The 18103-nt window shown below is 35.2% G+C and overlaps 1 protein-coding gene and 1 long non-coding RNA gene across 36 annotated transcripts in view; one reads left to right on the plus strand and one right to left on the minus strand.

Moving 5' to 3' along the window:
- The window catches only part of LOC139357101 (uncharacterized), a 31205-nt gene extending 19757 nt beyond the window's left edge, over positions 1-11448 (plus strand). Inside the window, exon 3 of the long non-coding RNA XR_011609739.1 lies at positions 11318-11448. This is a non-coding gene — a long non-coding RNA (uncharacterized lncRNA). The remainder of the gene's footprint in view (positions 1-11317) is intronic.
- The window catches only part of LOC105492615 (glycosyltransferase like domain containing 1), a 407319-nt gene that overhangs the window by 230069 nt on the left and 159147 nt on the right, over positions 1-18103 (minus strand). The window lies entirely within an intron of this gene.

Here is an 18103-nt window from a genome sequence, read left to right on the forward strand (position 1 = left end):
GGAGGCCAAGGTGGGTGGATTACCTGAGGTCAACAGTGCGAGACCAGCCTGGCCAACATGGTGAAACTCCATCTCTACTAAAAATACAAAAGAAATTAGCCAGTTGTGATGGTGTACATCTGTAATTCCAGTTACTTGAGAGGCTAAGGCAGGAGAATCGCTTGAACCAGGGAGGCGGAGTTTGCAGTGAGCCAAGATCACACCACTGAACTCCAGTCTGGGCAACAGAGTGAGACTCTGTTTCAAAAAAAAAAAAAAAAAAAGGAATTCCTTAAAAGTGCTGCAGGGCATGCTTTATAGGCACTGATTAGTTAGCAGGCTGTAATCAAGTGAACCAGTACTAAAAACTATTGAGTAGCATCCACAGCAAGTTATCAGGTACATTTTTATTAAGTGTGTGTGTGTGTGTGTGTGTATATATACACACACATATATGTATATGTATATATATGTATATATGTATATATATATGTGTGTATATATATATATACATATATATGTGTATATATACACACACACATATATAATGAGAAAAGAGAATATTCTTCTATTGTCCATCATAAGAATAGGAAATATATGAAACTATTATCAAGCAATACTTTAAAAGATTTCTATAGAAGGTTTTCTTGTAAGCATTATAATGCAATATCTGAGTCTAAGAAGCCTAAGAAAAATTAGTCCCTCTTATTAGTGAGATTCATTTTAATATTTCTGAGTTTACATATAGTTTCGGCCTACACTCTTTTTGGTTAATATTGATAAAATATTTTATTAACAATTTAGAGGCTGGGTTTCAGGTGAGCAGAATAAATACACTATGTTTATAAGCAATAAGATATACTTTTAAATCAACTTTTAAAATTTCACTGGATCTTTCAACATTTGTTTGAAATCCTTACAAGATATTCATCTATTTGTGGCATCATATAGGTCTGTCTCCCCATCTGTCTATGTTTTTCATGAAGACTAGTATCTGGTACATGTTTTTTTCCTTCCCCACTTTAGTAGCTATTCATTGGCCCACTACTATGCCATTTCTGTAATACTTGTCCAACAGTTTTCATCAATCATTTTTAAATAAAATATAAGCTTTCTTTTACAGGACAAGGGGACATGTAATCAATGTATTTAATTCTGACTAAATTTCATTCTATATAGCTAGAAATTTAATGTCATCAAAATCTATTATTGTCACAATAAATAATCACATTATAGTATAATACTAAAATCTACAGGGCTGAATTTTTTAAGAGCAATATATATATGGTTATTCATCTAGCCTTTTAATCTTATCTTCCCAAAAGTAACTTTCTTACATTATGTGACCAGATTTGTTAAGGAATTCACATCCTGCATGTGCGGACATCTTGAAGAATCCTTTTTTAACAGGATATCCTAACAACACCTCCCCACCCCCAACCAACTTGGTAGCCTGACTCTAGCACAGACTCATCTGGTTTGACTAAAATCATTGAACTACTTGGCAGTGGTTTCTTCATACGTGGCGCTTAGAGCTCATTGAAGCTCAAACAGTACAGGAAATGCAAATCATGCAAACCACCCTCATGATGGCTACGTACAGTGGCGTGATTGAGCGGCAATACGCACGGCTCGTGGGCTGACCACATGAAAGGAGACATTTAAAGACCAGATGAGCGAAAGCTGGGATAAGTTAGAGAGTATGTGTGAGCTTCAAAGCTGGGAGAATAGCATCCTTATTTAAAATAGGAGTTTTTTTATTATTTTTTTTTTATTAATAACACCTGCCTAAGTTCTTTACACTGAAGGAAATACATGGAGGTAGAGCAAGTCAGACATGCACTATACTGAATATAAGCGGGCCAATCCTTCTTTTTTTAATAGCCAGATATTGCAGAATAGTGGAATACTTTCCACCTATTTCCTTCACAGATTTTCGACAATTGTTAACAATTATGAGAAATACTTTCTTTTAGAGAACTTAAAACAAAGATAATCTAGCAAATGCTATATTATTTGCTCATAATTCCTTAAGTGTCAGTTTCATTGACACACGTTAATAAAATTAGTTCCTCCAACAAAACAATAAGGAGCTATAATGCTTAGGAATTCTTCAACAAACGGCTTAGAAGCAATATGGAATTTGCTATTAAAAGAATATTTGAACAAGGTTAATACAGTAATGAGAATGGAAAAATGACTATAGGAAGTTTTTCTTTTCCTTTTTGGAAATGATTTTTTTAGATGCTTCTAATTTACTACCAACTACAGAAAATGTGACTACTAAGGGACTAAATATAATAAATTAACCAAAAAATCATTCAATTTTATGTTTCCTTAGAACTTAAAATTATTTTCCAAAGCCCTTTAAGTATCTGTTATTTTATTTGCATACAGGGATGAGGGCATCAGGAATTCTATTAAAGCACTGGCTCCCTTAACTCCATATACCTATATAGTTACAAGCTTAAATAAGTAAATGAAAAAATTAGAGTTTAAATAAAGGAGGTAAAAGTCTAATGCTCTAGATGAGGAATCAGAAAACCTAACCATAAATAGCCATATGATACTGGACTTACCACTCTGAAACTTAGCTTTTTCATCTGTAAAAAAGGTGCTTTTACCAAGCTCTTACCATCTTTCCTGATCACTTCTTAATTTGAAAGATCAAATGATATGGTATGTGAGAAAATTACGCAGTGCTATACAAACATAAAAAACATTGCACTATTTATGAGGTACTCACATTGTGCCAGCCACTATGTCAGGCTCCAAAAATATATTATCTCGTTTAGGTTAACTTCACCTTCACAATAATACTGTAAGGTAGGTATTATTAGTCCCATTTTAAGAGACAAGAAAACTGAAGCTCAGAAAAGTTAAGCAATTTTTCCAAAATCTTATAGCTACTAAATGGCAACATTGAGAGTAACTACATTAGACCATACAAAGATCTGTACTCATATGTTTCATAATTATCTGCTGGGGGTCTGCATAACTCTTCATTAGTTATGATTTTAACAGCAACTCAATGCAACCCTCTAAGAAGTAGATTTCAGTAACGCAGAGGTTCTCTAACATTCCATTGGACGCACCAGATGGAAAGCTGAGGCACTTGTTATTTTGAATTGGCCCATATTAATTCATCAATGTCTACTTCTTTCTTAATTTATCCTAAATATAGGCAAAGACTACCATGTTTGACAACCAGAAAGAGTACTAATAACCATAATCTCCTTTGAAGTCTCCAGAGCTACTGCCTTGAAATTTTAAACAACGGTTGGTTAAGAATTTCTGACTAGATGAAACAGGACTTTCTGAGTTACAACTGTCTTCCTTTCCTAGCCAAGAAAGACAAATGGATGTACAGCCACTAGCAAGCAGGAGTTAGTTATTTGTTTTCTGTTTTGTTTTTAGATAGCTTGTAAAAGTCTGTACAAGAAAAGAAGTTAGATTATTTTTAAACAAAATAAAACAAAAATCAATGAGCAGATAATTGCTTAAATTTGTCAAAAAGGAAAGCTATAGACATAGGAAAGATAGCTTGTAGAAAAGTTGTATACAAATGGCAGGCAGGCAATGTATGTTTTCCAGTATAATACCAGAGCAACTGGCAAATGAAGAAAAGTCAGTGCAGAAGCTACCCAACAGGATGATTCAGATCAGCTGAGACATGATATTCACTTACAGCTAGACAGTCCATCAGGTAACTGACGCCAGGACAACGCCCAGAAGAGTATGGGTCAATATATCTACTAGGAATACTGAGTTTCTCCTTCTGCCTTCATCTCTTGAAAGATATCAAAGATCCTACTAGAGGTACACACCTTACTTAATCCATCTATAGGAAATCTGAGGTATGAATATTATGCTGCAATCTGAAGGTCAGAGATTTGAAAGCCATTAGTTACATCATGCCCTGTTTTATAAAAGAAACAGATATAAAAATCAGGCACTGAAGAGACACAAGTTCAAAGATTTCAAAGATTATGTTGTAGAGGGTGGAAGTCCCTCCCTGTAAATTAAATTTGCATGCTGAGGAAGAAGTAATAATGTAGACTGAGTCTGGAAATAAATATGCAAACCAATGGGTTTTCAAAAATTTGAAATTTCCAGGTAAGACAAAACTAATACATAGATGTGTATGGATTTTATTTTAATTTTGTTTCGGATAAGGAGGGTAGAGTTCATTTCTCTTCAAATTCTCCATGACAATTCTTAACCGTTCCACTGTCACACTTTCTAGCTGAGAAACAAAGCAGAATCTGCTTGACGATTGAGCCTGTTTCTCTCTATTTGCCTTCAGTGGTAAGAGAAAAATATTATTAATTTAGTCATCCTTTAGTTTTGCCTTTACATTATTTCAAATTTTTTCAGTATTTATTTTGAAACCTGTTACTGATTTTCTTCAGAGTCCTCTAGGTACTATCAAATTTGCCACATTAGGTTCATGTTATAGAATTCAATACCAAACACTCAAAATCCACCCAGAAATGTCATCACCTAACTCTCCTTTTCAACAACTCACTTAACCTCTCAAGACCTCCCTTTCCTCAGCTGCAAACAGCAGTTTGATTAGAATAACTCTAAAGCCATAACTGTGTTAATATTTGTCATGTCATCTTAGTGTCAGGTATTAATACCTTAAGATGCTTAATCTTTATAAGAAAAAACAAAGTGACATCACAGATAATATTGTATAATACCAGACAAATAACACCTTATTCATACTACTCTGTGGACAATTATCTGTGTGATTATTGTCAAGTCACTGATACCACTTTGTGGTTGTCTTGTCTGTTTTTTGTTGCTATAACAGAATACCTGAGACTGAATAATTTTTAAAGAACAGAAGTTTATTTAGCTCATGTTCTGCAAGCTGGAAAATATAAGGGCATGGCCCTTGCTTCTGGTGACATAACATAGTCGAGGTCAAAGGAGAATCAGACACATGTGAAGAAACAAAACCGAAGAAGCATCCTGGCTTTTTAACAACCCACTCTTTCCAAAACTAATCCATTTCCACAGGAACTAATCCAGCCTTGCGAGAGCAAGAGCTCACTTACTACAATATGGCACCAAGCTACTCATGAGCCATCCAGCCCCATGACCTAAACACCTCCCACTGAGGCCCACTTCCCACACTATCACATTGGGGATCTAATTTCAACATGAGTTTTGATGGGTACAAACTCAAACCCTAACAATTGCCTTACTGACAAACTGAAGATAGAACATCTTACAGCTTCTTCTGGTTTCAGAATTAATGACTATATTACAGCTTATTATTTGCACATGATGATACCAGACCGAGTCCTTTATTTAACAGTAACAACAAAAACTGAAGGCACAGAAAGTGACGGGCATATTACACACTGAATTCTGGGATGATGATGTAGTGGGTTGAAATGTATACCCCAAAAAGATATATCCAAGTCCTAACCCATAGTACCTGTGAATGTGACCCCATTCAAAATGTCTGTGCTAATTTAATCATGTTTAGATGAGGTCATGCTAGATTAGTGTGGGCCCTAAATCCAATGATTTTTTTGCTTATAAAAAAGGACACACACACACACACACACACACACACACACAGAAGAAGGTCATGTGACAACAGAGGTAGAGACTGGAGTAATGCAGCTTACAAGCCAAAAAGAATGTCAAGGATTTGGGGGAGCCACGAGAAGCCAGAAAAAGGCAAGGAAGGATTCATCCCTACAGCCTCAAAGGGAGTGTGGTCCTGCTGACCCTGATATTGGACTTCTGGCCTCAGAACTGTGAGAGAATAAATTCTGATCTTACAGCACCCTTAGGAAACTAATACAGATGGTCAAATCAGTACAACAGGAGATGGCCAGGCAAATAAAAAAAATTATTAGAAGAATTCCAATAAATAAGTTCTCTTAGTGAAACTAAAAGACAAGTAGCACCAATATTTTTTTTAATTTAAGCTTTCACAACATTGAAAAGCAGTGCCTTTGAATGGGATAAAACACAGGCTACATCTTAATCATCTACCACTAATGTCCCCTTTGAAAATAGAGAAACCAACTGACTTCTGAACATATCAGTTTCTTCTCCTAAAAAGTGAGATTTAACAAACTAATCAGTCATGCAAGAGTGCAAAGAAAATTAATGACATTATGCTGAGTCCTTTTGCAATCGGATGGATGGATGGATGGATAGATGGATGGATGGATGGATGGATGGATTGGTAGGTGATGGACATTTTAGGGATAGGTAAGGCATGGATAGGGATTGCGAATTATAAAACTTTCTGACACTGCAAAAAAAAAAATTCTATCTTGTCTCTGTCGCACCTAGAGACAAAAACATGATCAACTATCTAAAAAATAAATTTCATCTGAATGTTTAAATCCCTCAAATAGTGAGAAAAATAAGTATAAAATAGCAGCATAGCATTCTTTTAAAAATATTTTTAGCTCTGATTAAAAAATAATGAAAATTACTAATATAAAACAACAATCTGTCCAATTGGTGTTTTCTTTAATTAGCAAGAACATTTAACCTCTTCAATAAGCTTTTATGTGGACAAAATGTTTCACACTACTATAATTATCCCTTCAAAGTGGCAAAACAAAAGGAAAGGAAATACCCAACAAGTAAAACAAAGCCAGCAGAATTATTACTGTTATGTTTATACTTACAATCTACAACTGGTGAAGGTAAAACGAAACAGAAAATACTATTATTTGTACCAGGCCCAGACTGTACCCTATAGACAATATTCTCAAACTTGGATGCACATTAGAAAGACCTGCAGGGTACATATATGTATGTATGCATACATATACACATTTTGAGACAAGGTCTGGATATGCTGCCCAGGCTGGTCTAGACTCCTGAGCTCAAGTAATCCCCTAGCCTGAGCCTTCCAAGTAACTGGGATTACAAGTGTGCACCACCGTGCGCAGCTTATGCAGGGTATTTAAATATAAACACTGATGCCCAAGGCCCTCCTGCAAGGCAGGGCTATCCCCTATGGCAGTACACAGGGTTTGTTCTGTACCATTCAGTGGGCACCATTTACTCAATACAGCACAATCTGTGAGAGAGAATAACAAATAAGTGAATACAAAGCATTAATGATACTGAGCCACTAAATGAACACTGATTAATGATTTATCAAAAAAGCAGCACCATACTTCAGCTCTGTGGGCAATTGGTTGCTTTCATTGAGCAGCCATTGCCTACATGACATTATGAGTATGTTCTGTTCCCTAGGAGATTGCCTTCTCTTTCCTTTTTCTTTTTTTTTTTTTTTATTTTCTCTGAGACAGAGTCTCACTCTGTCACCAAGGCTGCTGGAGTCCAGTGTTGCCATTTCGGCTCCCTGCAACCTCCACCTCCCGGGTTCAAGCAATTCCTCAGCCTCCCGAGTAGCTGGGATTACACGTTCTCGCCACCAAGCCTGGTTAATTTTTTGGTATTTTTAGTAGAGACGGGGTTTCACCATGTTGGCCAGGCTGGTCATGAACTCCTGACCTCAGGTGATCCACCCAACTCAGCCTCCCAAAGTGCTGGGATTGCAAGCGTGAGTCACCATGCCTGGCCGCCTTCTCTTTTCTTCACTGCATAATAGAGTCCTATTATTCATTTAGTATTTTATAGTAAATATAGTATTTTAACATTGGATATATTTCATAATATTAAGGAATTACTTGGGGTTTTATCAGGGTGGTAATGATATTACAATTATGTTTTATTTTTAAAGAAAGTTTATCTTTTATAGGTATACAATTTAATATATAGTGCCATGAATGGAATGTCTAGAATTTGCTTCATTCTAATCTGGGGTGGAAAACAAGTGGGCAGAGTTCTGATAAATCAAGATTGACTATTTATTTACACTTGTTAAAAGGTAAAAAGGTTCATTATCTGTTCCCTCTATTTTGTATACAGTTAAAATTTTCCATAATGTCCTTGCTCACTCATTCAAATCACAACAGGAAACTAACCGTACCTCTAATAAGCAAGTTACATTAACGAGAAAATAAAAAAATATACTTACAGTGGATAGGACTATCCTGAGGAAAGGACCAGGTAGTCATTCTTTAACTATGTAAGAATTTATTTATTAGAAAAATAACTGGCTGTCACTGAAATCTTTTGATAACTCAATCAAGGTGGTATCTAAAATGCTTTTACACATGAAAATTGCTGGGAGACGGCTGAAGCAAAGGAAACCAAGTGCCTTTTATAACATATCAAACAACAACAAAAAAGGGGACTTTATCTTAGCTGGGATTATACAATAAGTCACTAATAATCACTGATGCCTAAATAACAATTCGGTAAAATTGATGTCATTTCCAAGAAATAGACAATGATAAAAGCAAAGTTTTTAATGATGTAGAAGGAGTATAGTAAAAATCTAAAATACAAAGGAAGAGTTAGGAGGGCATAATTCTAAGGGATGGTGGAAAACATTCAAGAGCTACAAAGGTCAAGCAATACAACCTGAAAAGGAACCGTGATACACTGTTCCTACAAAGGAGACCATGTAAATTTGTATCATTGGCAAGTCAACAGCTAGACCCCCATTATAAAACCACTGTGTTCCTCCACTGTTCTCTTCTCACACCAAAATCTTTACATTTCCAGAAAGGCCCTGAGTTTTAATACTGTATAGAAAGTTTGAGTCTAATGAAGCCATTTTTCCTGCTGCATTTATATTCCCTAAACCAGAGTTTCTCTGCCAGTGAACTAACAAATGGCAACAGTTTTGTGCATATTGCCACTGTGTCAGGAAAAAGAGAAGTCTCAGCACTCCGTCTTGTAGATCCTATTTGTCACTTTAAATTCTACCTAATGTGCTTTACATTCATTATATCTATATATTTTGCCACTTGAAAAAGAATCCAAACAAGAAAAGTGAAAACCACCAAAATAGCCACTCTCTCCTCTGTACTAAACAGGTAACTAATTATACAACAAGGAAAAAAAATAAAGCATACTATTTGTGCAAGCATTTTAAAAAGTATTAAGCAGTTAACTATATGCACGCAGGGTTGTGCAATATGCAGAACAAGGAAGAAAGAAAAGGAAAATAGGGAGTAGAATCTTGCAAAGCAATTGCTGAATAATAAAGCATTAGAAAATTGGCTATCATTGTTTTCCTATTTACATCTTATCTGGATATAAACACAATTGGAATATTGGACGCAACAAAAGTATACATTATCAATTTTGATTGATATTTCTTAGTATAATCATTATTTATTCATTCATCCAACAAATATTTACTGAACACTAAGAATTAGACCCTGACAATGGTGGTAAGAAAGACAAAGTCTCTGCCCTCACGGAACTTAGATATAATAAAACACTTCTGGGGCAAATCTATGATGATCTTTGCTTATAAAAGTTCAAGAAAACAGCAGTATTAAATATCATAAAATACCAAAATAACCCTAAAGTATACTTTGTATATTTGCTTTTGAATTTCAGTTGCTCAAGAATCCATAAGTTCATTATCTATTACTTTATAACTTTCGCTTTTCCTCCACTGACTGACCACTCCTCTACCACAACTAATACTGTACAAAAAAATAGAATACTGTTTTGCAATGACAAACGTAAAATATTATTAACAGCTATTCAAAACTGTTTGCTAGTGAGCTTCTCTGGTAAAATACTTGAAGTAAAGGGTGAAAGAAATGAATGAAAAGAAGATTTAGAAAGATTTTGGAGGAGATAGGGTGGTGAAAAGTTAAAGGTGTTTATCCTAGGTTAACTCCTTTTTTTTTTTTTTTTTTTTTTACCGAGTCTCCCTCTGTTGCCCAGACTGAAGTGCAGTGGTGCGATCTCAGCTCACTGCAACCTCTGCCTCCCAGGTTTAAGTGATTCTCCTGCCTCAGCCTCCTGAGTAGCTAGGATTAGAGGAACCTACCATCACGCCTGGCTAATTTTTGTAATTTTAGTAGAGACAGGGATTCATCATGTTGGCCAGGCTGGTCTTGAACTCCTGACCTCTGGTGATCCATCCACCTCAGCCTCCCAAAGTACTGGGATTGCAAACATGAACCAATGTGCCTGGCCTAGGTTAACTCTTTAACCAGTTATAAGAAAGAATTAAATAGACTGTCAAAAAAGTAGGGAGGTCCAATGAGCAGGTTAGGTATCACCTGCTGCAACAAGTTAGTCAAATATATTTCTCCATCTCTCCTGCAGCATATTTACCTTCAGCCTCAATTAGCAAAAGTAAAAATGTGTTCCAAGACTTTTGAAAGAAATAAAAAGGAAAGTTTATTTCTACAGGAAAAAAAAATGCAAAACTAATTTACATAAGATTTCTTTGTAAGTTTTACCTACTAATACAATGCTTTCAGCATATTTGTGAGTTTCAAAGATATGTTCAAGCTAAATAATTTGCTCTAATGGATGACCAGTGACACAGCTGACCTGAAATGACCAATTACTACTCCATCACAATTTCTCTTGTGAACAAGAAACTTTTATTATGTTTACTAAAGCCTGTATCAATTTGAAGAATGTACATTAGAACATTTATTTTCATTTATCTAATTTTTTTGGCAGCTATGATGTTCAGCTGTTCCTCTTTTATTAAAATTAATGTGAGAAATATCATCATGTGCAGACATTCACATAATTCTTTTCCTTGGGGCTTAAGCAAAGGGATGATGTATAAATGTGAAATAACTATTTTGTATTAGAAAGTTAGTCTCATTCTATCACAGGTATGAAATAAAGGCTACAGACATCGTCAAACCTTCAGACATAAGAGACTATACATCTTTTATTTCTTTAAGAATTCTTTAGTGTTTACTAGATAAGAGAGCAATTCAACCACTTTCCATGTTATCTTTTTCATACAGATAATTCTTATAGATATTTCCGAATCAAGTACCTAGTAGCAAAGTGTCTTATAAATAGGAGGCATTACATAAATGTTAACTGAAGAAAATGAATTAAAGTGAAGTATTCTTAATTTACTTTTCTAATTACAAAAATATAAAATGACATAAAATGATCACTATTTTAATCCATTACTACACCTATTACATATATTACATAATATATATTATATATGTGATGCATATATTATTTTATATATACACATATATCACGTGTGTGTGTGTGTGTGTGTGTGTGTGTGTGTGTGTGTATTTAAAGAGAGAAGGTCTCGCTCTGTCACCTAGGCTAGAGCTCAACGACAGAATCGTAGCTCATTATAACCTCAAATTCCTGGGCTCAAGTGATCTTCCTGCCACAGCCTCCCAAGTAGCTGGGACTACAGGTGCACACCACAACACCTGGCTAATAATTTTTTAAATTTTTTTTGTAACAACAGGGTCTTGCTATGTTGCCAAGAAAGGTCTCAAACTCCTGGTCTCAAGCAATTCTTCTGCCTCGGCCTCCAAAAACGCTGTTACTAGAGACGTGAGCCACTGTGCCCAGCACCCGCAAATATTTGATTGCTGATATTTAGCTATAATTCAAAATTGATACCAGAACTGAAATAGTTAAGAGAATTAAAATCTGCAAATAATATTCCCTCTATTATTTCTTCCTGCTCTATCACTGTGCCTATCAAACCACCTATAACTGAGGAATAAAAGGAGTACATTATGGTTTCAGGCCAAACACTCTTTAAGTACTACATTTTTAAAAAAGTATTAATTCTTTGTCATCTCTCCTACTCACATTTTAAAATAAACAAAGACTAGAGATTAAATAATGTTTAAAAAAACACTGAGAGCAAATCATTTACTTAGGGGAACAGTACAAATTCTAACTAAAACATTTCCAACTTTAAAACATTATTTACTCCATAGTTTACAAAATATTCCTGGAAGATTACTATCTCATTTGATCCTAACAAATCTTGAAGATAAAAGGGAAGAGTATTATTTTTATTTTCACCATGTAGCAGGTGATGATACAGAATGAGAGTGATTTGCACTTTTAAAATTGAGCGGCTGAATTGGGCTTACATTTAGTTCCTCTGACTTCTATTCCAGGGCTCTTTCCTCGTCCCTCTGGGCTCCTATGTAATTAGATGTCTAATAGGCACATGAGAGAATATCAAAAATCTTCATATGTTCCTAGGAATGCCCAAACACTGAAAAAATTCACACTAAGTGGGCTAATATTTGTAAGTTGGGATTAGTCAGTATCTATGTGCCTAATTCATGGTTTGGAGTTGAGAACAAATACATTAGTTGGTAAGACAAAATAAGTGAAAGAACAATTAATACTCAATGTCTATGAAAAACAGAAGGCATTCTTGGTTAGATGTGCTTAACTAAAAGAGGATTGCATGACAAATTTAAAAATAAAACAGAAATGTAGATAAATGTTGATGAGTACAAACTGAATATCCAAAATTGCAAATGTGGAAATACTGATTCAGATGGCACCATTTCATTATACTCTATTAGATGAAAGACTTCAGGTGACTCACAGATAAATCTGGAGTGAAGGGATTTCCCCACCACTACCCCCCACATTTTAAAATGTAAAACTAAAGTACCAAACAAAACCAGGTTGCAGATTTTCTACCACTTTTCAAAAACATAGGCATATCAAAAATTTGTAAATATTCATGCCCCACCTAAAGCCTAATCTTTAAGCAAGTAAAAAAAAAAAAGTATTACCCTTTTTCCTGTAAAACAGATGATAATAGAACATAAATATCCTGAACTCTCCCAAGTTTTGACATCATCAATATCTGAAGGGTTTAACATCAAAACTCACAATATCTAGTAGAAACCCTACGACATAATAGCTGAGAAGCATTGATAATGCAGACTCCTTCGTTTCTGGAACCAAAGAAGGCTGAAAGATGTCATAGCAAAAAAGAAACTCCTACTCATCAAAACTGTATTTTTTATTAATTCTAAGAGGCTGGTACTCACCACAATTCCTCTCAGATTTAGACATCTAATTAGGACCTGCATTTTTAATACTCGTTAACACATGTAAAACATATGCATGCTGAACATACTAAAGAACAAAAGTTTCTGGGAGCTTTTTTCCATGGAAAAAATAAAGAAAACGCAACTGTGTTCAAGTAGATCACTACCATCTGCCAGCATTTTATCTAAAATAAAACTGATTGAAAGAAGACAAATATTAAGTTCATGTTTCCAAAAGCTTGAATGTTCCTTAGGTAGTTCAATTCTAAAACTGTCACTGTTTCTATTTCTTATGTGTATGTGTTGGTATGTGCATTTTCCTTTTTCTACTCCTAGTTCTAAATACCAAAATCAATGAGATGGTTACTTTCATAAAGTCTACTGACATATTAAACAGTGTTCAAATTTCAGAGCAAATAAGAACTTAATTCTTTTTCTTTTTTTTTTTTTTTTTTTTTTTTGAGATGGAGTCTCGCTCCGTCGCCCAAGCTGGAGTGCAGTGGCCGGATCTCAGCTCACTGCAAGCTCCGCCTCCCGAGTTCACGCCATTCTCCTGCCTCAGCCTCCCGAGTAGCTGGGACTACAGGCGCCCACCACCGCGCCCGGCTAATTTTTTGTATTTTTTTTTTTTTTAGTAGAGATGGTGTTTCACTGTGGTCTTGATCTCCTGACCTTGTGATCCGCCCGCCTCGGCCTCCCAAAGTGCTGGGATTACAGGCGTGAGCCACCGCGCCCAGCCATGAACTTAATTCTTAACCTCTGCTTCTCTTTCAAAAAATACTGCAAATAAAATATGAATGTCATTAAATATCTTTGAAGACTTGGAAAAATAATAATATTGCTACTAAAATAACTGCATAATCCTACCAATCACTATTCATAAACTTAAAAGCTATCATCTCTTCATTCCCATCAATTATAATAAAACAGTAAGTCAAGGATTCTTAAATCTTTGCAGTAACGGCATTGAACTATTTCTGGGTTTCCTAGCAGTGATCCTCTTATAAAATAGTATAGAAAAATACTTTTCAATAAAAGTGAGTTTGTTTTTTCTGTTTTAAAAAGTTAAAAATTCCCTTTGAAAATCCTGAGGCTTTTTCTAATACTAAGTAATGATACAAAAAGAAAGCTAAGAATCATTACATTTGAATAAGAAATTCCATAATACAATCGCTACATGTGCACATGCAGGCCCCCCCTCCACACACACACACACACACACACACAAAATATACATATAATATATGCTTTGAATTATATTGGCTTTTATGAAAATATTTCTCATTGTATTTAAATTTATAATAAAGGAAAAAATAATGACAAAAACTAATTCATATTCTTATCTACTTAAATTTTCTAAAAATCTTGGAACCACCAGAACAGTCTGAATACAAATAAATATCTGTATCAATACTGGATACACAGAGAAACTACAAGCTAAAATCCCCCCATACCCTATATTTTAGATCTCTACTATAGTGAAAGATAGGTTACCAAGTGAGGGAAATTTCCTTAGAAACATATTAGAGTAAATGACCCTTTCAGCATGCTGACTCAAGTGAACATTGTTCAAATGGTACCAAAGTAAACAAACAAAAAAACCTCAGAGCTATATTCAAAGGAAGAAACTTACTTCTTAAAGCATATTGCCTTATTTACCTTTATATAATTTGTGCCTAGCACATAATGTGTGTTCATCAAATGTATACCTGCTATTCCAGATCACTGAGGAGGAAACTGGCTTTTCTGAACTACATACCAAGTATAGCGACAAGCAGAAACTACTCGTTCATTTTCACTCTGAGATCTAGCGTAATACATGAATGCTACAGATGCACTTAGTACCTTACTTTTTGGCAGAGGGGAAAGTGGTAAGTTTGACAAGTTAATGCCAAATAATGAATCACTTACTGATTGTGTGTATTTATATACACAGTCATACATTGCTTAATGATGATACCTTCTGAGAAATGTGTCATTAGGCAATTTTCTTATTGTGTGAGCATCACAGAGTATACTGACACAAATCTAGATGGTGTAGCCTACTACATATCCATGCTATATTTGCATAGCCTATTGCTCCTAGGCTACAAACCTGTACAACATGTTACTGTATTTAATATTGTAGGCAACTATAACACAGTGGTATCTGTGTATCTAAGCATAGAAAAAGTAAATTCTGTAGTAAAAATAGGCAATTTTCTATCTTATGGGACCACCATTGCACATGCAATCTATCGTTGACCAAAATGTTATGTGGCACATGACTGTGTATTTGTGTAGATATATGTGTGTGTGTATGTATATATATAACTGTATTTAAGTGGAAGAAAGCAGTATTACATTAGATTTTTAAAGAAAAATTTTAGAACATCTACGTACATAGAGTAACTTAAAATGCTGCCAAAACAAACTTACTGAGCCAATGTAATGAGTAAATATGAATAATTTATTATTAGCATTATCTAGTTTTTAAAAGAATTATAACCACTAAAGTAGTTTAATTGTGACCTCTGTAATTTTGACTAAATTAATTTACATCCCAAATCCTTTTCACATAGATAGGACAAAGGTAAATTTCAGTTCCATTCCAGACAAATTTCATAACTAGTAAAATGCAAATAACACAACTTTCATCCATATTGCTAGTTCTTTTCCTGCCTTCCATTCCTACTATTAATGTTCTCATTTAGAATCTCACTATTTTTCTACTAGAGATTTAGAATCCAATGACCATCTCCTATACTGATCAATGGTCTCCATCCAATACTGCTGTAATAATTGTCCTATCCAGTTTTCCTTACCTCACTCTCATGTTCTCTTATAGCTCTCATTGGTGTTTTTGCCTGAAAAAGCATCATTTCCCCTTATTTAAATCCCAGCAATGGGTCAGACACAGTGGCTCATGTCTATAATTCTTGAACTTCAGGAGGCCAAGGTGGGAGGATAACTTGAGGCTAAGAGTTCAAGGCCAACCTGGGCAACATAGCAAGACACTGTCTCTGCAAAACAAAATTAAAAAGTAGCTGGGCATGGTTGCACATACGTGTACTAGCTAGGACTAGCTACTACAGGAGGCTGAGGTGGGAGGATCATTTGAGCTGAGGAGTTCAAGACTGCAGTGAGCTATGACTGCACTACCACACTCCAACAGAGCAAGACTTTGTTTAAAAAAAAAAAAATACCGGCCATGTAATGTAATTTTCCTTTTGCTCTCCTGTACTCAATTCATGTGGTTTGAATGGGGTTGACTCCACTTCCTGATTCCAAAGTGATGATGTAATATAGGCCTTGACAAACATGGTATCAGATGCATTTGTTTCATTAACAAGTCCAAAAGCCACAAGATACAAAAAAAGTACAGTTGGTTCATCTCAAGACTTTGTTAGAACTTCTGAAGAAACAGGTACTCGCAGATAAGACAACTAAGCTGGTGGAACATAAGCTTAGCTCTGGGAGTGATCCATATGGAAAGAGCCTGTTCCAGCATGTAAAACACAGGAATGAAGAGTCAAGGATGCAGGAGAACGAAATGACATCTCTGGATACAGCTTGCCCATAGACAACTACCCTAAGACTTTCAGTTACATGACTCAATTACATTTTCTTTCATGTTTATGTGATTTTGAATTGAGTTTGTATCGCACAAAAGAATCCAGAGTAACAAAGCTTTCGAATGCTGCCCATTACCTATAGTAAAAGCTCTACAAATTCTTAATCTTGAATTTAAGAATGTATATGAACTAGAAAAAAAATTGTCTATCACCCAACCTGATCTCCCATAACTCGTCCTAACTCAGAATATGTTCATGCTAAATCAAGCTTTTAAAGTTTCCAAACATTTCCCCATCTTTCCTGTGAACTTTTGTTCACAATACTTCCTTCTCCTACAGTGCTCTTCCATTTCATCTCTATTTACCAAAATCTTTAACATCCCCTTAGATCTATGTCAGAATTTGCTAAGCAAGAATTAAACCCACTTCTCTGTACTGTACTTTTTTTTTTTTTTTTGAGATGGAGTTTCGCTGTTGTTGCCCAGGCTGGAGTGCAATAACATAATCTCGGCTCACCACAACCTCCACCTCCCGGGTTCAAGCGATTCTCCTATCCCAGCCTCCTGAGTAGCTGGGATTACAGGTGCCCACCACAACACCTGGCTAATTTTTGGTATTTTTAGTAGAGATGGGGTTTCACCATGTTGGCCAGGCTGGTCTCAAACTCCTGACTCCAGGTGATCCGCCCGCCTCGGCCTCCCAAAGTGCTGGGATTACAGGCGTGAGCCACTGCGCCCGGCCTTCTTCTAAACTTCTTCAGTGAATACTGCCCTCCTGTAGAACTGAGTATTCTGTGTGAGTTCTACAGTAATATCATGTGTATATGGTATACATGTCCTATGTCCCATGCCCTGTAGAGATAGCTAGCTAACATGACAGTCAAATGTCTTCTCTTTGAAAAGGCAAATAACCAGGAAGGACTGAGGCTGAAAAAGGAAATGTGAACAAAGAAGTCATATTAGAGTGACTCCAAAGACAGAAGCACTGTTACACTTATTCCCCAAAAATCTCTAACTCTAAAAATTAAAGTTGAATATATACATATTTTTTAATTCAAGGAGACGTACAAATAAGCCTAGGAAAAAGTTAAATTAAATGATGCAATGAATAAGCTGACAAAGTTGAATGAGAGACACGACAAATTGTCGTTTATGTTAGAATTCCTTAAATCTTGATCTTGATGTTAATTCTTTGTTCATGACATCATAAAACTTAGGAACAGATAAAATCATAAACCTTCAGTTACAAATGAAAAAATAAAAATATTAAATACTCGAAAGTTAATACTAATACTCTAAAGTGTTTTTCAGGCCAAATAATTAATGGCAGAGCTGAGATTAAAACCCAGGACTGCTGATTATCCTACTATAGTATGCTGTTTCTTTCAAACACAAGTGGTTACTATTCTTTTGGTAAACTCTTTTATGTATATATACAATTTAAAATATTTTATTAAAGATCATTTAAAGATTTATTTTTGGGGGGCAGATTCTAAGCCGGGGGCTACAAACACAAAGGCCTAAATGGGCCAATTAAGCAACATAAATGTGAAAATTAGGCTGGTATAAAACAATGGTGACCATTATTAGTATTTGTGACCAAAATGAAGAATGTCTATCTGTCTAAAAGCATTAATTTTAAAAAATGTTTAAACAATTGCAGTAT

The sequence above is a fragment of the Macaca nemestrina genome, chromosome 11 (genome assembly GCF_043159975.1).
Source record: "Macaca nemestrina isolate mMacNem1 chromosome 11, mMacNem.hap1, whole genome shotgun sequence".
In the NCBI taxonomy this organism is placed as follows: domain Eukaryota; kingdom Metazoa; phylum Chordata; class Mammalia; order Primates; family Cercopithecidae; genus Macaca; species Macaca nemestrina.